Source organism: Prionailurus viverrinus, chromosome B1 (assembly GCF_022837055.1).
Source record: "Prionailurus viverrinus isolate Anna chromosome B1, UM_Priviv_1.0, whole genome shotgun sequence".
NCBI lineage: Eukaryota > Metazoa > Chordata > Mammalia > Carnivora > Felidae > Prionailurus > Prionailurus viverrinus.
In genome coordinates, this window is record NC_062564.1 from 101,589,966 (window position 1) to 101,613,756 (window position 23,791).

The window sequence follows — 23,791 nt, forward strand, 5'->3', positions numbered from 1 at the left end:
CTCAATTTTTTTCCCCTAATGTTTATTTCTGAGAGACAGAGCATGAGTGGGGGAATGGCAGAGAGAAAGAGAGGGAGACACAGATCTGAAGCAGGCTCTAGGCTCTGAGCTGTCAGCACAGACCCTGACGTGAGGCTCAAACTCAGGAACTCTGAGATCATGACCTGAGCCGAAGTTGGATGTGTAACCAACTGAGACACTAAGGGGTCCCTACTGTTTTTTCTCCTTAAATTTATATTCCATTCCACTATCCCAAGAGAATTTCCTTCTTTCACTGCTCATCTTATGATAATTCTCAGAAATAAAATTATGTATATACATTAATTTTTTTCAAAAAATTTTCCACATAAACATAAGGTTCTAAATACTAAATTTCTTCTGGATTGAATTAGCCTTAAAATTATTTATGTAAAAATTATGTAAAATTGTGTGTATGTATGTATGTACATACATATACATACATATATATACATATACATATATATACATATAGCCATATATATACACACACACACACACACACACACACACACAGCCACACATATATTAAAGACTTGGAGGAAATATTAAGCATTAAAAGTTAAAGTTTATTGGAAATTCATTTCTTAGTGAGACACATGGAATTATCTCATTAGTCTCCTCCTTCCTGATAGGTTCTTGCAAACAAGGGGGACTATTACTTTTTTGCTAGGATTCAATTCATTTTCAACTTTATTTCAGTTTTTTACACAATGAAGTACAGAACACTTGTTCAGATAAATAAGTAGATGAGAAGAAAATCTGTTATAACATCCCTTAATTTTTTGAAATTTGACTTATATAAAAGAAAAGATGACAAATGACAACAGGAAGTCCTTTTTCACTGTAACTCCCAAGAAAATGACGGAAAAAAGCAAATAGTAATTATTATGATCTTCAGACCACATGTAGAAAACTGGTGCTTCATAATCATTCACTCTTTCAGACCTATAACCTATATTTCCCATTGTCCCCTTGTTTGATGCCTCAGAGGATTGTAAAAAGAAGTGTGGAAAGGGGAAATCTCCACTCTTGTCACAAGGGGATTCTCAGGTGGTTCAGTTTTAGGCATCGGAGATCTGGAAATGGATTTCCTTCAACTATCATTCCGATGTATACTATGCATTCCTACATACGTAGTCTTCCTAGTTTAAAGAAATTAATTAAAAAAACTAACTTCTGCAAGATTGGTTATATAGCATTTAAGTGTTAGAGTTAAGATAACTGAAGAGCGAAACTGTAACACAAGCATGTAATATAAATATAACAAGATCAGGGTTTTCACAAAATATTATATATCTTGGAGGTTCCAGCTGGAAGGAAAAATGGTTCAAGACAGAAAAGGATCTAGAATAGCAGATCTGTACTTATGAGAGATTTACTCAAGGTTCTACAAACAATATGACATGACAGCATAACAAGACTGTCTTAGCAGCCCTGCAGTATATGTCTCTAGCAACTGCAACCACTTCAAACACTGTGCACATAACTTGGGGTGTAATGGTGAGGTAAAAATTGGAGATTTGGTATCTACTCCTTGTGATCTCAAGGAATAAAAATATTAGAGCCCTGGTTTTAGTAACACAGTGGTTCTCAAACATGGCAGATAATGAATCATCTAGAAATCAATGTTCTTTATTTTATTTGGTACTGGAACTTTTCCCAACTTATCACGATCTGCTCATGTTATCTATGTCTATTACCAAGGAAAGAGATTAATTTTGAATTCTATAACTATGCTTATTTTTCACTGTAAATGTCTAAAGTTAATCAATATACTTTCCCTAAGGAAGACAAGAACCTTGTCAGTTTCACCTCCTATGGCATCCCCACCCCCACCCCCACCCACTGCCTCCTTACCCCTTGTCCCCAAAACTCACAAAAGATTAGTATTACCTGGAGTTTTAATTCTAGACTGTTGAGATACCTGGTTATTAGTATTTTTCTCTCCTCCTTCTGTTTTTTTGTTTGTTTTTTGTTTTTCCCTGTAGCAATTGCTTCTCTATAAAACTATACATATTCTAGTTCCGAGAGTTTCAGCAAAGGTCTTTGTATAGTAGGTTTTCTGAGATCTTGTATATCAGAAACTATCCTTCCTTGTCCTTCACATTTAAGTAACAGTTAAGTTGGATAAAATTTTATATTCAAAGTTGTTTTCCTTCAAGATTTCAAAGACGTCATTTCAGTTTCCCCTTGAATCTGTTATTGTTGAGAAATCTAATGCCCGTCTGATTCATGCTACTCTATAGATTATCTGTTTTTCCTTAAACTTAAAAGTTTTTAGAATTTTTTTCTTCAAGCTTTGATATTCTATATTTGAATACAATAGGCCTAGATGTAGGTTTCTTCCTATCTATACTCTCAGCTCTCTCTGAACTCTTCAAATCTTAATTGCTAGATCTTCCTTTAATTCCAGAAAATTCCCAGTTATTAACTGACTTAACATCTCTTCCCCTCAGTTCACTTGTCTCTTCTTGAGACTTCAGTAGATGAATGATGACAAATCTATTTCTATCATTCTTATTTCTGGACTTTTCTTACATTCTTTTCATCTTACTATCTTTTCCTGATGTTTTTAGAAGAATTTCTGGATTTGATTTTCCACATTATGAACTCATTTTCTGGCTGCATCCATTCTGCTATTTAACCCATATAGTTTTTGTTTTGTTTTTTTAGTTTTAAAAGTGGTACTTTTTCAAGCCCAATATATCCAATTGGTTATAACTATTTGCTCTTTCTTTATGAATCCAACCTCTTTCCTTGTTTTCTCTGAGGATATCTATTAGAATTATTTTTAATTCACATTAAGTCTGTACCATTGCTTTTGCTTACTTTATTCTGTTGTGACTTTTAGTTGACTTACCTAGTAATTTCTTCTTGGGTGGAGGAGACTTAGGCTGTGCTTTCCAAATGAGTATTAAGAGTTCCTCTGATATCCTACTATGGACTCAATCACTTCCTGTTTCCACTCTCCAATTCCACCTCGGCTTTCCCATGGCCTCTATCCACCTAGCAAATCTCTTAGGACCTCCGCTCTAAGCGTTGTTATTATTGGGGCTTTCCTGATTCTATAATAGTTGTCAAATCCACAGAGTGAGGAGAGTAGGGATGCCTGAACTTATTTCTAGTACAACTCTCTCACTGTCCTGATACCATTGTTCTGCCTCTAGCTGGCATTCGACTGCTACTTTCTTGCCTTATACTAAAGTTGGCGTGAGCAATTACTGAGGTATTATAAAGGAGAGAAAAGGGCTCAATTAGAAAACCCTTAGCTTATAATCCTTGGTTCATGGCTGGCAACTTTCACCTACATGAGAAAGCTGATTCCACTTCCCTACTTGGGAGGTGGTCTAAGATCAACTCTAAGGTCTCTTTAAGGTCTAACATCTCCTGGGTCTAAAATTGAGTAAATTTTCTACTTTTTCATTTTTCTTTTTGATATAGCACTGATTTGTTCTGAAATTATTTCTAGTAGACTCTGAAGTGCCTATACAATTAGCAATGACATTCTGAAAATTCATGCACTAACAGGAAGCAACCACAGTTTAAGCAAGTTCACACTCATGTTATGGGTCATATTTTAAATTTTATTTCAATGTTTATTATGTAAAGCCTTGTTCATTTGTTTCAAAGGCCTCAGGCTGTGACGGACCATGGGAATCTATAACAAGTCATACTCATAAACACTAGGGTTTCTGAATGCTGCTGAAACAATTAATGTATTATAAAACATATAAAGCTACAACTCATAGTAACTTACATGTGATTTTTTTTTTTAAACCAGAAATCCTGGTTATTTTCTAACATAACAGAAATGCCTTCTTTTATAAAATGTAAATAAAAAAGACAGCAAATATATGTTTTTCTACTGACATTTATCATATATGTTAGCAGGTTTCCAGATATTAAAATTACATTACTCCTATACAAACATTTCAGACATTTCCAGGCTGGGACCTTTTTAAACTGCTCCAAAGCACTGCTATAAATCATTAAGTGTAATTCATATGCAACCTCCAAAAAAAAGGCTAAAGATTAAGAAATATTGCATAAAATATATTTGAAATTAAATGATTGGTAATTAAATCTAAAAAGTTAGTTCTATCATCATTCATTAGACTGTCAGTCTTAAATGAGATACATTATTTTTAATTTTTATTATTTATTTATTTTTTATTTTAAAGAGAAAGAGAGAGCATGAGTGGAGGAAAGAGAGAGAGACAGAGAATCTTGAGCAGGCTCCACAGCTGGCATGGAGCCGGACATAGGGTTTGATTCCACAACCCTGGGATCATGACCTAAGCCATTATCAAGAGTCAGGATGCTCAACCAACTGAGCCATTCAAGCACCCCTGTGATAGGTTATTTTTTAAATTGGTATACCAAATGAATGTATCTCACTGGGGATCAATTTCCTCATATATAAAAAGAAAATATTTGTGAGAGAATTGTTAGGAAGATTAAGATAATGCTGCTCTCAGTAAACTTGCAAGAAATGGTGGTGTTTCTCATTTTTTGTTATTATAATTGGATTATAATTGGGTGTTTAAAATCACTAGCTTTGAATTCACACAATATTAATCTATCTACTGCTAACAATTACTTTGTGGAAGTTTTAAACACTCTAAGCTTCAGACCACTCTCCTATAAATTTATATTATAATATAAAGTGCTTAGGATATTAACAAAGTAGGTGTGCACCATTTGCTATTATTAGATGTGCAGTATCACCAACTGTTCAATTTGTTACATTAATGAGTTTTATTTGAAAAACTCCTATGTCATTTACAATATTTTTTTTTAATTTTTTTTTTAAACGTTTATTTATTTTTGAGATAGGGAGAGACAGAGCATGAACGGGGGAGGGTCAGAGAGAGAGGGAGACACAGAATCTGAAACGGGCTCCAGGCTCTGAGCTGTCAGCACAGAGCCTGATGTAGGGCTCAAACTCACGGACCACGAGATCATGACCTGAACCGGAGTCGGACGCTTAACCGACTGAGCCACCCAGGTGCCCCTGTCACTTACAATATTAAATTAAGAAACTGTAGCCACCTTTAAAGCTCTTCTTGTCTTTATTTCAGGCTGTATGATCCTCTTCCATGACTTAACCCCAGCTTCAGTTTCATTAAAGAACTGGGCAACTGAGTAAAAGAGTTAGTATACACATGCGAGCTCTGTCAGTGTAGCTAGATAAAATTATTCCTCAAATTGTTTAATAGTTAAGAGAAACTTTCATAATAATAATTTCTTAATGATTTGTTAAAAGCTAACTCTATGTAAGACACATGCCCTAGGAACATCACAAGTAAGGGACTGAATCTCTGACTTTTAGAAGCTTGTCATTAAGGGATAAACAAAAAGATAAATGGCAATTTAAAGCCATACACATTAAATATTCAGCAAACACTGTATAGTATGTTCTACAAGAGAATGGAAGGACAAAAAAAATAAATTATTCGAGGCTGGGAAAATACCTGCTTTCAATGCATTTTCTAAACAAGTCCCATTTATCCACAGGTCCATCCACTGACATGAAACACGGACAGAGTTTTTAATATTACATATAAAAAAGAATACAAGGACATTCATGACTAAGCATACACTACTATGACCAATTTCATTGAATAACCAAGAAATAAGGTTCAAATCCCTATGAGTCTGGAAAATTTTAAACAACCAGCCCTACGTGGAAACACTGATCATAAAATAAGTAGTGCTCTGGGGCACCTGGGGGGCTCAGTTGATTAAGTGTCTGACTTTTGATCTCAGCTCAGGTCTTGATTTCAGGGCTGTGAGTTCAAGCTCTGCGTTGGGCTCCATGCTGGGCATGAAGCCTACTTAAAAAAAAAAAAAAAAGTAGTGTTTTGTTTTTGGTTTTTTTTTCCGTTATGGAGGAAAACACTTCTGCTTTGAATCACAACTAACACTTAAGACAGGTTAAAGAAAGGAGAGAAAATGCCCCTTAAAAATTATGGAGCTTTATAATTATTGTGTGGTTTACAACAATCTCAGAAGGCATTTTCTATTTTCAGCTAAAGCTGGGATCTCTCTGGATATTATTAACTTATTTACTGGCTTCCCTCGCATCTGGTACCCAATGCAGGACACCGTATTTAAAACTATAATCTGGCCTCAGATAATAACAGAACAAAAGCCAGAGAAAGCAAAATTCGCATTACTATATATATTACTTAAACCACGTAAATAAATTGAATTAGGTCATTTATACAGCCTACCCTTAAATTAACTGAACTTTGATGAGCAAGGAAGAAATGTATCTATTAGAAAGAATATCAAAAAAGTAAACAAAACATAGAGAGAGAGCTGAAAAGTTATGAGGATGTGTGCTCCTTCCAAAATTTGTCATGTCTGTAAGGCAGTATATTAATAACAAAATGATTTCAATGATTCCTAGAGCAACTAAAAAATTGTGAATTCCAGAGTCTTTAAAAAATACTTGAGCTTTTCCACTGGTTTATTACTTGCCTACTCGCAAATTGTCTCACACAATCTGTCCCTAAGTCTTTCCATTTATAAAATGGCAATAACAGCCACTTAATAACTTTATAGTATGTCTTGGCAAATTAATTAAGACGATTATCCTGATGTTACTGGTAAGAAATAGTAAACTAGTCTCTTTCTGGGGATGCAAATAGGACACAGTTTAATTCCTGAGAAGATACATATTTATAAATGTACTTTCTTGACTTGAACAGATTAAAGTAACACTAAGGAATAATGGGAGTTTTAATTTTCAAAGTACTTTGATTAAACATATTTATTATTAAAATCAATAGGAACCACTATTTGTGGCTTGGTTTAGGTACAAACAGATAATAGATGATTCAGTAATAAATATTTGCAAAACCTGAATATTCACATAGTTTAATTTTTATGACTGTTAGATGAATATTTTTAATGCTCTAGCTAGCTCTAATTTTCAGTATAACACATATACATGAATCGTAGAATTATATATCTCAAAACCTTTAACCCTTGGTTTTCATTACAGAGATACAGGACCTAATAGCTTTCCCATAACTCTGAGAGATTTTAATCATTAGTGGGGACAATTATAATGAGCTGGAGTCACATAAGTACTCTCTGGAAAATAATATGCCTCTATAAAATAGGTCATCTACTGGAACTTAAGGGAAGGATCATTTGCTTCATCTGAATGAACTCTTCATTGTTTAATGATCAATGACTTTGTCTTAACTCATTGCAGAACTGAGATTGGGTATGTATGTTACGGTACCAGGGTACGGTAGAAAATTTAGCTCAGGAGACTTAATTTAAGACATTATCACAATTTTATGATAGTGAGTTCTTGTATCTGTATTATATTATTACTCTTTAAAAAATAATCCCAAGAGAAATATATTTCCACTGCAGAAAAGTTAGAAAACAGAGGGAAATGTATATACATACATTTATTTCTACAAATGATCACTTTTTAACATTTGAACATATATATCCTCTTAGGTTTTTTTTTTTTCTATAAACAAAGGTTTATGTATACACAAATATCCACACACAGCAGGTTTATTTTTTGGAGTTTATATTGGAAATTTCTAGGGAAAATGAAAGACAGATTCTACCAACTATGCTGTTCTGCACATTCTACTCTTAAGGATCTCTTGAAGCCAAGCACTTCCTTTCATCCCATCTTTACCATTCCCTGGTTCAGGCCACTGACTCTCCTCTTAGATTACTGAAATGTTAGTCTTATTAACAGTCCCTCACTGTCCACCCTCTTAGTATTCTAAAACACAAATCTGATTATAGTACTCCCTGCTTAAAAGCCTTTATGGTTACCATTGCTCCCAGAACAAAATAAAAATTCCCTGGGGTGCCTGGGTGGCTCAATTGGGTGAGCATCTGACTCTTGATTTCAGCTAAGGTCATGATCCCTCAAGATTGAGCCCCACCTCAGGCTCTGAGCACTGAGCCTGCTTAAGACTCATTCTCTCTCTCTCTCTCTCTCTCTCTCTCTCTCTCTCTCTCTCTCTCTGCCCCTGTCCCAGGGACATGCTCTCTTTCTCAAAAATGAATGAATAGATAGATAGATAGATAGATAGACAGACAGACAGATAAATTTCCTTGCCATAGCATCCAAAGACTCTCATGACTGGGCCATGGATTGTCTTCTGCCTCACTTCTGCCATTTTCATCTTTCCCTCTATGGCCCAGCCATACTGAACTACAAATGTATCATGTGCTCCCTCCACTTTAGGCCTTTCCACCAAACGCTATTCTCTTATTGAAATATCCAATTCCTTCTACCCCATCACCTCTAGCTCACTTAGCAGTCTCCTTCTAAGGAACTTCTCCTTTTTTCCAAATCTAGTTTTAAAGTTCATATATTTATTTTGAGAGAGAGATAGAAAGCAGGGGAGGAGCAGAGAGAGGGAGAAAGAGAGAGAATCCCAAACAGGCTCTGCACTATCAGCACAGACAATGCAGGGCTCGAACTTACAAACCATGAGATCATGACCTAGGCTGAAATCAAGAGCCGGACACTTAACTGACTGAGCCACCTAGACACCCCCCAAATCTAGTATTAGTATTCTCTTTACCCCACCTCCCTTCCCCTTGGAGTACTCTGTACCTCTGCCATCTGAGAATTTATTTAGTAGCCTTTACTGTAGTTTCCTGTTTGCTTGTCTATAATCACCACTACCTAAACTGTATGCCCCATCAGAAGAGATTTTATGTACTTATTCACTCTTATATTCCCATAACCTGGCATTGTGCATACTAAAACCTCAAATATTTTTAGTAGGTAAAAACAAGCAAACCAATTTAAAAAAAACCCAGCAAACAAAAATTCAAAGTGTTGAAAATATTTATCAATGGCAAAGTATATTTTAGGAATTTCATAATAATTAAAACTCTGAAAAAAAATAAAACAAAAAATAAACTCTCTGGGACTAGAACCTTCCCATGTATATTATAAATCTGATGTTCAACTTTGTACACTTCTGTTTTCCTGTTGGGAATTCATTATACACAAATATCGGGAAGGATCTCAGATTTCTTAAACCACAAATAATTTTCAAAAAGAATACATTTGTATTAGCCTACCAAATTAAGATACCAATGATATAATAATGAGTATATATAGATGATCTAATACATGTAAATCAACCATATTCTAGATATAGTGTATTTCAACACCACAATGAACAAAATAGCCATAAGGAACTTTTCATGGCCTTCAACATTAATCAAATAAAACTGATGCAAAATATTAAAAAGTTGGGTAACATACACAATATTATGTACTGTTTTAAGTTATTTCAAATTTATTATTTATTTAATCCTTAAGACAACTCTCTGTGGTAGGTACTATTGTTGTTTCCATTTTATAGGTGAAGAAATGGAGTAATATAGATTCAATGATTTGCCTAAGGTCATACATATGGTACAAGATGGAACTGGGATTCAAACCTATGTCTTGAGTCTTTGCTCTAATCACTGTATATCAAGCTGTAGCAGTTTAGATCCAACCAATCAATAAAAAATTTTTAAATTACTACCCCAAAATGGCTCTCTAGTGATATTTATTAGTATGTTAAAAACAGATGCTAATAATGTTATGGTTAATGGTGCCTATTATAAAATGATTTCTACTTCAACTCTAAATGTCATTGTTAATGATACTATGGAATGCTTAAGTAAAAGATATTACCAAACACCTCCATTCTTGAAAAACCTCTCAAGCTGCAAATATATATTTTTGTCTCTCAAGAAAATTAAAACCTTATAAACAAGAAGCAAGTACTTCTTTGATTTCACTGGTACCTCCCAAAGGTAAAACAACTTTAGATGATAAATATCACTTACCATAGGATTACACACTCAGAAAATTTTCAGGTCAGTGATGGAAAATATTACAATTGACTTTACTTTTAGCACACAGAATTAGGTTGATTGCTCAACTTCCCACTCAAGAGCCATCAACAGATTTTCTCAGTGCCTTTAAAACCACTGCCAACTCTCAAGGTTAGTAGCAACCCTGTTAACCAAATTCTTTAAAGGCCATCAAAAATCGCTGATTGCTAGAAGAATGTCCAAATGTACAAAAGTAACATTTCTTGTAGAATCAGTTACTACCTGTAAGTTATTTAACCTCTATAACCCTGTTTCCTTATCTACAAAATAGTATGAAAAACACCTACCTTAACTGCTTTATTGTGCAGATTGAAATGAGATATGCACGCTACTTAGACTGGCACATAGAAATGATTTTTAAAAATTAGAAACATATATAAAGTAATGTGTGGTTATGTTTTAACTATTCTGACTTTCCATAATCTCTCTGTTGCCTGAACTGTAACATTTACTATAAAATACTACCCTGTACCAGTAAATGTTACAGTTCAGGCAACAGAGAGATTATGGAAAGTCAGAATAATTAGGAAAAGTACTAAGTATCAAAAGCTTCTAGACTGCTTTTTCCCCAGGCATATATTTTCACATAATTTCATTTATTAAACATCAGTGTGAGTGCTTTCTAGTGCAAAAAGAAAGTCTGAGCTAAGAAATAGAGGCTGATAAAACTATAGTCCCTACAAAGCAACAGGAGTGTTTCTCGTGAGGCCTGACTTTATGAATATACTTTCAGGTTAAAGCCAGAAAAAGACAAATTTATGCCTATACCTGGATAAAACAAGGTTCAAAGACTTTTTTCTTTTCTCTTCCAGTTATGAAATTTAAAAATCTTATTGTTTTTTTCACTCTCTGAGACATGCAAATCACTGAATTTTAGTCTTCATGTTTCTACAGATTGGGAGACTGACAATAAATATACAGTGTAAATTCATTAACATAACACTTTCTCCTTATTTTCCCCTACTAAAACTTTAAAAGCCATGCCTTCTTTAAACTCCTGTCCTTATTCCAAATAGTCATAAACTGAAAAAGGTTCTGATTTGAAGGGATGATACAATTTTTGTTCTATGATTTAGTAGTTGGAAAAGAATATTTTAAGTATTTTGGAAATGGGGAATGAATGTTCCTAGAATAAAGATGAAAAGCTTAAAACTTCATTATGTTTATTTTAAGTTCATAAGCTCCATGCAATTCTACCAGTAGTACAATGCAGATGTTGACCAAGATTAGAACATATAGATACAGATGGTAGTTTATTCAGTATATATTATAGATTATATTGGCAAATGTGTGTGCACATGTATAAGGCAAATCATATGGTGGAGAGAAGAAGGGAAAAGAAAATTTGTTGGGTCAATATTGAACCATAAATAGTCTAAAAAGAACCTCACAGAAAATCATATAGTATGTGTACAATGAATGACAGGGTGCTTCAATCTTCAGTCTTCTTGCTTCTAGCTTAACACTTTCCAGCCTACTCTGCTCTAAATAGATTCATATACATCCAGGCCATTTAAAAAATACAAAAAAGGTTAGTCTTCAAGTTTAGGTAATCAGAACAACCTATTTAGGTACTTGCCAAAAAAACTGGAAAAGTCCCTAAGAAGCTGGTTTCCTGACGATGGATAAGAAACATATATATATATATATATATACATATATATGTATATGTGTGTGGTGTGTGTGTGTACGTCTGTGATAATATATTATATATTATTATTAATTATATTATTATTTTAATTAATAATATAATTATAATTAATTAATAATATAATTAATAATAATATACATTATCACAGACACACACACACACACACACACAACCACTGCAGATTCCTTGAGAACTCAGAAACTTATGCGCAGAAGGGTTAAAGGAAGAGCCATAGGTAGGACATGCATTAGCCATCACAACATGAGAGAAAAAGGAATGTCCTCAGGTCTCCCAAAGGAATAGAGTTAATGTACGATTCACTTATAGTGATGACTAATGAGATATGTGACATATATATAGTGGTGACTGCTGATATATTCTATATAACAGGAGGACATTTTTCAACATTAGAATTCAAAGGGAAAAATAAAACAATTGAAGGTATAAATAACTTTCAAGTACTAAAGCCAAGTATTTATCCATGATATTTTAACCTTTTATTTACTTATTTTTCCTGGAGAAAACAGTAATAATAGCTACTGTGTCTCCAGGACTCACTTTGTAACAGGCTCTAAGCTAAATGCTTCACATAAGTTATCTCATATAATCCTCTAACATTTCTACAAAGAAGGTAGTATACCTATCTTATAGATGAGCAAACAGAGCTTCATATTACTTAGAAAAGGCCAAAAAAGAATTCAAATCCAGCTTCAAATGATTTAAGATCCCTTTATGCTGTAGGTTATTTTATGGGGAAAAACAAAAAAAGAGCAGCTATGCCATCCTGTATTATGTAAGAAGTACTTTTCATAACTGCTCTGGGTTCTTTAGCTTTTGGCAGGTTGATACCTGAGAGGTCATCTATTAAGAACTACTACGGGGCGCCTGGGTGGCGCAGTCGGTTAAGCGTCCGACTTCAGCCAGGTCACGATCTCGAGGTCCGGGAGTTCGAGCCCCGCGTCAGGCTCTGGGCTGATGGCTCAGAGCCTGGAGCCTGTTTCCGATTCTGTGTCTCTCTCTCTCTCTGCCCCTCCCCCGTTCATGCTCTGTCTCTCTCTGTCCCAAAAATAAATAAACGTTGAAAAAAAAAATTAAAAAAAAAGAACTACCATTCTTGGGGCACCTGGGTGGCTCATTGAGTTGAGCATCCGACTTTGGCTCAGGTCATGATTTTGCAGTTCATGAGTTCAAGCCCCACATCGGGCTCACTGCTGTTAGCTTATCAGCACAGAGCCTGTTTCAGATCCTCCGTCCCCCTCTCTCTGCCCCTCCCCCACTTATGCTCTCCCAAAAATATTAAAAAAAAAAAAAACCCTACCATTCTCCTGCATTAATGACCACAACAATGGAGTGATGTTTATGGCAGATTGCTAAAGTTAATTTATCTATATAAAAAATGGTTTTAGACTCAAATAAACACACACACACACACACACACACACACATATATATATATATATTCCTTAGAAAAATCATAATCGAGAGATGAATAAAATTACTCACATATATAAGTAAAAACTTACAAGGTATTTGCTTTATTCAAATGCTAACATTTATCTGATGCCATCTAAATTAAACATATTTATTTACATGACATATGTTCACCAAGATTTAAGATTGCCAAGAACCATTCTAGACCAGCCATATAAAAATTACTACTGCTCTTAATGCACTACCAAAGATACATGCATACATACATAAATGCATGCATACATACATTCATTCTTTCACTCCTATGTTCCATAAATAAGTAACTCTAAGTATTTTCTGTATGCTACTCAGTGTTAGTTAGTATCTAAGAGCAATGAAAAATTTTAAAGTATTATAGATATTTAATGCTAAACAGCCAATCTCTTTTGCTGAGTGTTGCAAACATAACACCTGTATTCACTGTCTACTCTCTTAAATAAAGCCTATCTATTAAAAAATACCACTTAAAGTTCAAAGGACAATACTGCCAAGGAATGATCTTCAAAATACATTGCCCCCTTTTTAGGAGGGCCACGTTTGCTACAAATAAATTATGAAGTTCTTAGACTGCTATTAAATTCCTAATTTCCAACCTTCACACATGACAGAGTTAAGTGGGGTTCAAATGTGAAGCAGAGAACCTGTATTATTCATTCTTATTCCTACCGCTAACTTCAGACTGGATTTATAAGATCTGGGCTAAAATCTTAAGTTTTCCTTTTCTTTTTGATGATACACTGAATTAGTTTTAAAAAGAGGAAAAAATACAGAAGAGCAAAAATACTTGGAAAGTTCATAGGGCCAGCCAAAGGTAATTTTCTTATTCTCAAAATTCAAATTCCAAATTTGCAAATACTCACATATATGCTATGTGATTGAATCATGAAATCATTTATGCTTGCCAAATCAAAATTAAAGAGATCATAAATTATATTTTCCAACTTCCTAACAATACAGTAGACATTTAGCAATTTTTTTTTTTTTTGAGAGAGAGAGAGAATGAGTGGTAGAGAGAGACACAGAATCTTAAGCAGTCTCCATGCCCAGCACAAAGCCCAAAGCGGGGCTGGAAATCATGACTCTGAGATTGTGACTTAAGCTTAATTCAAAAGTTGGACACTTAGCCAACTGACCCACCCAGATGCCCCATCATAACTCTTTTTTAAAACACTTGGAGTAGCAGGAAGATCAATGGCTCCTAGAACAAACAAGTCAGCTAAAAGAATAACCACAGTTCACTGAAAAATTATTGCATTAGTTTTGCCAGAATCTTTTTAACTATCTCTTCTACAGGATGTAATTTTAAATATATGAAGGAAATAGCTGCGGCTGCACCTATTTTTCTTTTCTCCAGGGTAAAAACATACTCTGGCCCACACCTACTGTATCTAAAATTATTTATAAACTATGAGATCCCAAAATTGTATATTATATTCTAGATGTGATCTGACCAGGACAGAGTACCACAAAACTATTAGTTTATGCAATCTGGATGCTATAATTAACACAGTCTAAAATAACATGAGCATTTGTTTTAGTAGGTTCATGATAATGTTAATTTATGTTAAATGTGAGCTCAAATTTCCACGTACCACCAAACAAATAAAATCTTTTTCATTCTATATGTATTTACTTTGGTGAACTTAATTATTAAATTTTAAATTTGTTTTCAGTAAACTTCCTTTTGGCGGAAGAATGTATATAATTTTAAGATTATTCTGCATACTACCATGAATATCAAGATTAATATCTTATCAAGGTTTAGAAAAAGGAAATACATACAGAGAGCAAGCAATGTGACCACTTTAAAAACCAGGAAGTACCCAAAGAGTTAATTTTAAGTAGATTTAAATAAGAACCAAATTTAATGCAGCAGTTTTCAATTTAGAGATTTATAATGCCTCTGGCATTGCAAGAAAGAATGGTATATTTTTAAAATTCATCCTCTGAGGAAGTTGTTATGACACAGAACAGGTGTGGAGCTTTGACTCAATAACTAAGCCTAAACCATCATCCTATATCAATCATTTAGAAGACTATTTATGTTATTTTCTATTATGATGGTGGATTGTAAGTAAAAGAGAGAAACCAGAATTTTAAGTACAAAATCCATTAAAACATGTGCATCTAACACTTCCAACCACTGAAACTGAAAGCAGATTCTATTTTTATAATAATAATAATAATAATAATAATAATATAGAAGTAGTTGACAAAAGACGGATTTCCTCACTTAGTCACCCTCCTGTGTTAACAGCTTAATTTCCTACCGATCATTTACTCAACTAAATGCTGGATGTTCTGTAAACAAGTTCATTTGCTTTGTGTAACAGGGACTGAAGGGAAGAAAGAAAATATACTACAGTTTTTCTTTTCCTGAAACAGTTATCAAAATGTTAGCCTTCATGAGCTATGATATGCCAAGAAAAGGGTAAATTCCTTGATCCAGCAATAACCTGTCAGTTGATTATTTGCCTATTCCTGGGGGCTCTTTGAGCACCTGAACAATCCACCTGTGATTTACCACAGTATCCTGGAGAGTACCCAATACAGAGCTGACAGAGTGGGGCTATTATTTTGACATACAAATCCGACATGTCTATATGGCAAGGAATGGGGAAAATTATCTTGTTTTATGATTTCTATGAACTGAAAAGAAGGGAGAATGTGAGTTCTCCAACTTTAGCCCTATCTTAATGGGGCACAGTGTTTTAAATTGTTTGTTTTATTTAGCAACATCGTTTTGCTATGGCTGAAAAGAAATGGATCTCAATTTGAAAACAGGAAAACATGCATTTAAATAATAAGGTTATAAAATTTAGTATAATATATATGATATGTGACAGAACAACTTTGCATCCATGTGCAAACTTGGACCTGTACTTTTAATTCATACTAGATACAAAACTTAAGACTGGATTACAGATCTAAATGTGAAATGTAAAACTTTTACCAAAAATATAGGAATCTCTTCAACAAATGGTGCTGGGAAAACTAGATATCACAGGCAAAAGAAAGAAGTTGGAACCTTAACTTACACCTTATACAAAAATTGACTCAAAATGGATCAAAGATCTAAATAAACATGAGGCCCCAAACTATATAACTCTTAAAAGAAAACAAAAGGGAAAGGCTTCAGTGACATTGGATTTCGCAAGTGCTTCCCAGAATGACTCCAAAAGAAGTCAATAAAGTAAAACTAGACAGATTGGACATCAAAATGAAACAGAGTAAAAAAGGCAACCTTCAGAATGGGAGAAAATATTTGCTAATTTCAGACTGCTACTCAGTCTGAAAAAGGAAAGAAATTCTGATATATGCTACAATACAGATGACACTTGAGAACATGATGCTAAGTGAAATAAACAAGTCACAAAAAGACACATACTTCCACTCATATGAGGTATCTAGAGGAGGAAAACTCAAAGAAATATAAAATGGAATGGTGGTTGCCACAAGCTGAGTGGAGGAGGCAACAGAGAGTTGTTGTTTAATGGGTATACAGTTTCACTTTTGCAAGATGAAGAAGTTCTGGTAATTGTATAACAATGTGAATATATTTAACATTACTGAACTGTACATTTAGAGATGACTAAGAGTAAATTCTTGGGGCACCTGGGTGGCTCAGTCGGTTAAGCATCCAACTCGATGTTTGGCTCAGGTCATGATCTTATGGTTCATGAGATCAAGCCCCATGTCAGGCTCTGTGCTAACAGTGTGGAGCCTGCTTGGAATTCTTTCTCTGCCCTCCTCTCTCTGCCCCTCCCCAACTCTTACATGCACACACTCTCTCTCTCAAAACAAATGTTTTAAAAAAGAAGAAATGATAAAGACAGTAAATTCTCTAATATATGCTTTTTACAACAATATAATTTTTAAAAAATTATTCATTACCTTGGGTTAAGCAAAGAATTGATTAAAAAAAAAATCCAAAAATCAAAAAAAGGAAATTGGGCTTCTTCAAGATTAAAAACTTTTGCTCTGGGAAATACACTGTTGAAAGAAAGACAAGCTACACACTTACTTGTAATAAAACTGACAAAGGATTTACAATCAGAATATAAAGAATAAAAGCAAGAAGACAATCTAATTAAAAAAGTAAAAACTGCTGAAAAGAATTTACAACACTTCTTTAAAGAAAATATTCTAATGAAAAATGAGCAAATGAAAAGATGCCCAATATCATGGATTAGTCATTAGAGAAATGCAAATTAAAATAACATAACACTACATACCTATGATAATGGTTAAGATTTTTTTTTTTAATTGCCCATACAGGAGGCGCCTGGCTGGCTCAGTCAGTACAGCATGCAACTTTTGATCTCAGAGTTATGAGTTCAAACCCCACACTGGGCACGGAGACTACTTAAAAAAAAATTACAAAAAATATTGCCAATACAAAGTGCTGGCAAGAATGAAGAACCTGGAATTCATATATTGCTGGTGATGTGACAAAGTCCTGACAATCTGGAAATCAATGAAGTTAAACATACAGTTAGGCACCCTATGATTCAACAGTTCCACTCTTAGTAATTATCCTAGAGATATGAAAACTTATGTTCACACAAAAACCTGTCTGCTTATGTTTACTGTAGCATTATTCACAGAAAAAAACTGGAAACAATCTAAAATGTCCTTCAGTAGGTGTATGGTTAAGCAAACTGTAGTATATCCATACAGTGGAATATGATCTAGCAATAGAAAAGGAACAAACTATTGATACACACAACACAGACAATTCTCAAAACCATGTTAAGTAAAAGAAACCATACTCGAAAGGTTACATCCTGCATGGTTCCACTTATATAACATTTGAGAAATGGCAGTTATACGGCTGTATCAGTAGTTGCCAGAGGTTAGTGGTAGAAAGAGGGTTAACTAAAAATGGGCAGCATGAAGGAATTTTTTTGGAGTGAATAGTGTTGTATTGTGATTCTGGTGGTACTTACACAATTCTGCACATTTGTCAAAACCTCACAGGCTACACACCAGTTATAAGCTCTGTGACCTTGGTCAAGTTTTTTATATCTCAGTTTCTAATCTACAGGATCAGATATGGTAATTGTATTTACCTCATAAAGTTAAGATTTATTGATTAAAACACTTAGAGCAAGACTAAGATTTAGGATATGTTGAACTGAAATGCCTTCAAGATATCCAAGTAGGCAGTTCACTGGAGAGGTCAGGGAAAAAGTCAGCTAAATCAAGTGCAATCACATGATACCTGAAGTCACAGATGCAGATGGGATTGCACACAGACAAGGAAGAAACAAGAGGGGTCCTCACACTCGGCCTTGATGAACTGCAACATTTCATCATCTCCTCTGATTAAGCAGATGAGAATATGTAAAAGAGTCAAGAGGGGCAGGAACAGAAGAAAAACCAGGAGACTGTTGTGTTATGTAAAACAAAGTCAGAGAGTATTTAGAAAAAGGAGCAGACAATGGGAGTGAACAAAACTAACAGATAATGACGGCTAGGTTTTTCTCTTTCTTTTAGTAATAAAACCCTCAATTAGACCTGTGTGCTCAGCCACAGCACATTTATCTTGCAGCCACTCTTGTACCTGAATATAGAACACATTTATCAAAATATAGAACACATTTATCTTGCAGCCTCTCTTTTACCTGAATATGGTCATGTAGCTAAGATTACCCAATGGGATGTAAATGATACATGCAATTTATGGGTTATGTCCTTAAAGCAAAGGAGTAAGTTCTCTGTTACCTCATCTCCTGATTTCTGTTCACCCGAATGAGAACTCAAGTGAGGGAATAATGAGTTTTTAAACATGTGGCTAAGGGATGGTACCACAGCAAGATAGAATGAATCTGAGTTTCTGCCACAATTAAAAGAACCACCATATCATTTAATGGATCTGTTGTCTTAATCTACTTTAAATGAAGATGAATAGCTTTAGTATTTCAGAATACAGCAAATTTATGAGAAGGGGCATATACAAAGAATAATGTCAATATATTTTTAAGCAAGTATTTAAATGAAAGGTACAACATATGACTTACACATTAATAACGTAAGAACTACTGATCATAAAAAGCATATGATATTTTTCTACATTTTGAAAGTGATTTACAAGCGTTCTAAACCTTGTATCTGGAAATTCTTACACGCGATTCTCCATTTTGCTGGGTTTTAGAGGGAGTCAGAGCTGAAGAACAGAATCATTGCAAGTAATCAGGTGACTTCCCATGTCAATGATGGAAGTAATGAGACGGAAGAAAAGGAACTACCAATCTAGAAGTTAGACACAAGTCTAGTTTATGATGTCTGCTTTGGCAATTATTTAGGGGTTTAAATCATAACTATTTTTTTTCAGTCATTGAAAAGAAACTTCAGTGCAATTTTAATTCTTAGCTATCATAACTAGGTATAAGAAAATCTATTCATTAGAATATTAAAGGATAAGTTACACAACTGATTTTTATTTATCTTAATGATTCACATTAAATAATAAAATAACATAAAACCTTCAAATTTAACTTTAAAAAAACATAATCTGTGTTCTAAAAACACTCTCCAAATAATTTCTTCACTGAAAATTTTGCAAGGGAGTAGGAAACTGCACCTTTTAAGCCAGAAGAGAATTCAAAAAAGCCTGATTCAAGTATCAAAGAATAGTTTTAAGCTAAAAGAACAATAACTAATAATGATTTACTAAATCGGTCTTTATGTTTACCCTCCAACATTTCTACCAACAAATTTCCAGCAAACTACCAAGAAGATGTTTCTTTCTTGAACATAATGGGTTGTTTTTTTTTTTGGACTAATTGCATTTCTGAACTAAATGCATGCAAAGTTAATAAACGGACGGAAAAGCAAATATAGAGTTGTCATTTTAAAATTATATTCTTAAAAGGTTTAGGGGTATCATTTGGGAACACAAAGAGATTTCCTTCTGTAACAGCATTCCAGGACATCACTCTTTCCTGCCTACCAGCAGACAAGATTATACTTGTCTGGAATGTCAGTGAAGTATTTATACAAAGGCAGTTTTTCAGAATCCTCTTATTGTGAACACAAAACAGGAAATACAGTAATACCATCAGTATATGTTAAACACTGTTTAGTATAAGCTGTGTTTCTCCCTTAATAAGTACTAGGTTAACCTTCAAGAGGAGGAGGTGAAAATGAGCACATGTATAAACACATACCACTAGTTGTTTGCAGCTGGCCAGAAGAAAGGCTCAGGAAGAAAAATTCAATCAAACTTTAAGAATTTGCCAAACGATGTTTCAGTCAGTGTTAAAACTACAGCCTCTAATAAAAGCTTATTTTTCTCAAGTTCACAGGGGAAAAAGAAAGTACTATTCCATAGAAGTTAGTATTTTATTGAATGAAAAATACCTTAATGTTATTTAATTGAAATACTGTTTCTGAGGCAGGAAAAACAAATTTCTATGTAAACTGGGCATCCAACAAAAACATCAAATAAAGCAATTCATGGTCTTTTAAAACACATTTTTCAATTTTTTTCACTAAAAACAGCTTAATTTACCTTCCCTGGATTAAAAAAAAATTCTACAAAATTACATACTTAAGAATTTTAAAATTTATTTACAAATAGGTTATAAACTACAGATGGTATCCCAAGTAGAATAAACTCTTACAGAGATAAATTTTAATCTTCCATAAGATAGCAGAATGAACTTTGGTTTGACTGCCCCCTGCTGATATTAAAGATTTAAGACTATAAAAGTTGGATTTCACAAAATTGTGATGTTATTGTTTTTTAAAAGATGATTCTGTTTCTACTCAGAAACTGTTTTCAATCTGTTAGTGAAAACTAAGGAGATTTAAAAGTTTATGTCTTATTCTCACTCAATGGTCAAATATTTGAAGAATATCTATTACCTGACACTTAAAGGGTTTCATCTCTCTGACATCAAAATACTTAGAAGCTATTAGATGGATAGGAAAAATCTGGAAAAGAATGAACTATTAGAGAAAAATCAAGAACTAAACTAAGTGGTACTGAAGAGAAGGTAGACAAAAAGATACTGGTAAAACCAAATTAGTTCTTTTTTTTTTTTTAAGTCAAAGGTTGTTAAGACTGAAACAGCTGAGAAAAAGTAATGAGGATGGTGTTAAATGGAAAAGAGACAAAAGAAGCAAAAGCCTGGAGGAAATAATGAACATGGCATGTGCAGAACACATGACACTAGAAGACTTAATTGCCATGGGGCACCCAGGTGGCTTCAGTTGGTTAAGCATCAGACTTTGACTCAGGTCATGATCTCACGATTCATGGGTTCGAGCCACACATGGGGCTCTGTGCTGACAGCTCAGAGCCTAGAGACTGCTTTGGATTCTGTGTCTCCCTCTCTCTGTCCCTCTGCCCCCCGCCTCTACTGCACCCCCCTCTCTCTCAAAAATAAACATTAAAAAAAAAAATAGAAGACTTAATTGCTAGAATAAATGGATAAAATTATGTTTCATGAAAATAGAAAATAATGGTGAAAAACAGGCCCAACTTTTCCAAACTAATAAAGTCAGAATGAAGAGCTGTACTTGAGGCAAACAAAAAGGAGCCACTGTAGTAGGTTCTTTAGCAGTATGGTAACCTGGTAAAGAAGCATAATAACCTGGTTAAAGACATTCCTTTAGGAAGAGGACTGTGAAATAGAACAAAGATGAAATGGAGGAAAGAAGAGACAGGAGGCAGAGAAACAAGTTAAGAGGCAGAGAAACTGGTTAAGAGACAACTCTAGTAACCCAGAGAAAGAAGTGAACCAGAATGGAAGCAATGGGAATGAAAAACAAGAATGACATTGAGATACATTTTGAGTTGAAAGCCAAACTGGAGGCTCTACATGACTTAGATTTTTGTCCAATCCTTACACTATATCATGATTGTTGAGTTCAAGTGAAATAATACATAAAAATTTTCAAATTGAGATGAGACAGAGGAAGTAAGTGGAGCAATTCACTTTAAAGAGAACATCTCTGGGGATGCCTGGGTGGCTCAATCGGTTAAGCGGCCGACTTCAGCTCAGGTCATGATCTCGCGGTCCGTGAGTTCGAGCCCCGCGTCGGGCTCTGTGCTGACCGCTCAGAGCCTGGAGCCTGTTTCAGTTTCTGTGTCTCCCTCTCTCTGACCCTCCTCCCCATTCATGCTCTGTCTCTCTCTGTCTCAAAAATAAATAAATGTTAAAAAAAAAAAAAAAGAGAACATCTCTGAGAGTAAAGAGGAAGCATGGAAATAAAAGGACATATGCAATGTTTAGTTAAAGAAGGGATACATACGTAAGTTCATGGCAAATGGTCTCAATTATCTCTATAAATTGGTTTCCACGCTCATTTCTCAAGTAAGAATGATAGATTAATACTCGGCCAAAATTTGGAAAATATTTGATGTCATTTTTCTATCCAGGAGTTCACTTCCTACTAGAGATATCCAGTCCCAAGGGATGGCTTCATCTAGCCAAGACTTCTCATTTTTCTCTCACTGTCTAGAAAAATCTGTGTGCTATTTCATAAAAATGTTCAAAGCTGACCCAATGATGACACTGTTTCCTACACATATAAGTACAGTCTTTCTAAACACAGTTTATGTGAAAACATCTGGACTCAAGCAAGCACCTCAAGAGAAGACCATCTTCATATGCCACAGGTAAAAGTGGTAATGCTAAGACCTCATGAGAAAGTAATACATCTCCTAAGACAAAAGAGTGGTCTTGTATTAGAATTAGCAAATAAAATCATGGAAAATAGTAATTTCTGATTGTCATATGTTCTTTGCAAAGAAATTATTGTTTAAAAAATTATAACACAAAGTTAGATTTCAATTAATTCATTTTCTTACAGAGCATCAGATCCATTTGTAATTCTTGTGGCCCAAGTTTACTATTTTCTTTCATTATAATGTCACTGTTACAAAATGAACATCATAATAATAGTTTCCACTCAAAATTCACCTTCATAAAGTAAAGAACTAACAATAGGATGTACATAAGTCCAATAAGAACGTATTATACTTATGGGAGAGTATACCAGTTGTTTTGAGGCAAGGCCTTGTGCTTCTTCATCATCACATATTCCAGTACAGTTGATATGAGATGTTAACACTAATTAATATTTTCTAGAAGAGACTCAAAATCATCAAGACCTCATAAGTTATTTGTGAAATAAATAAAAATGCTACACTGATTACAGGTCTCTATGACAGACCAAACTAAGTTCTTCTCTAAAGTGAAATAGGCGGGGATCTGATAACATCTTTTTTTCTTTTAAATTGAAAAAGAGTATACAAGTTATTAAGTAAAACTTTAGAGAATGAAAAAAGAATTAACTATTGTTATATTTCAGATATTTTAAACATCTTTTATAATTAAAAATGTCAGTTTTCCATTTTCAAGCTCAAGTAAAATGAATTTTTCCGAGGCAATTGTCTTTTGAAAAACAAATAAAAGTTCATCTGACAAGAGATTTCCCAGAAAATAAAATAAAATAAAATGAAAAAATAAAGAGGTCAATTTTCAGAAAGTGCATGATTAAACAATAGGAATGACAATTTAAAACTGAGGAAAGCAAAGCAGATTGTAATCTACACTGCATGCAGGACACATCTGGATAAAGAATAGAGGTGAATTTCAAAACACTACCAACAACTGAATATGTTGTCTAACAAATGTGCAATAAAAAAAAGAGGACATGGCCAAAATTATAGCTTTGTATTCTATCCATTAAAGATTACAAATGTAAAGAGATGGTCTTATGTATAGAAAGAACAGT

General features: G+C 34.1%; 1 protein-coding gene across 6 annotated transcripts in view; it reads right to left on the minus strand.

The window, feature by feature from the left end:
- Positions 1-23,791, minus strand: part of SPATA5 (spermatogenesis associated 5) — a 370,905-nt gene that overhangs the window by 171,696 nt on the left and 175,418 nt on the right. The gene's annotated exons all lie outside the window — the stretch shown is intronic.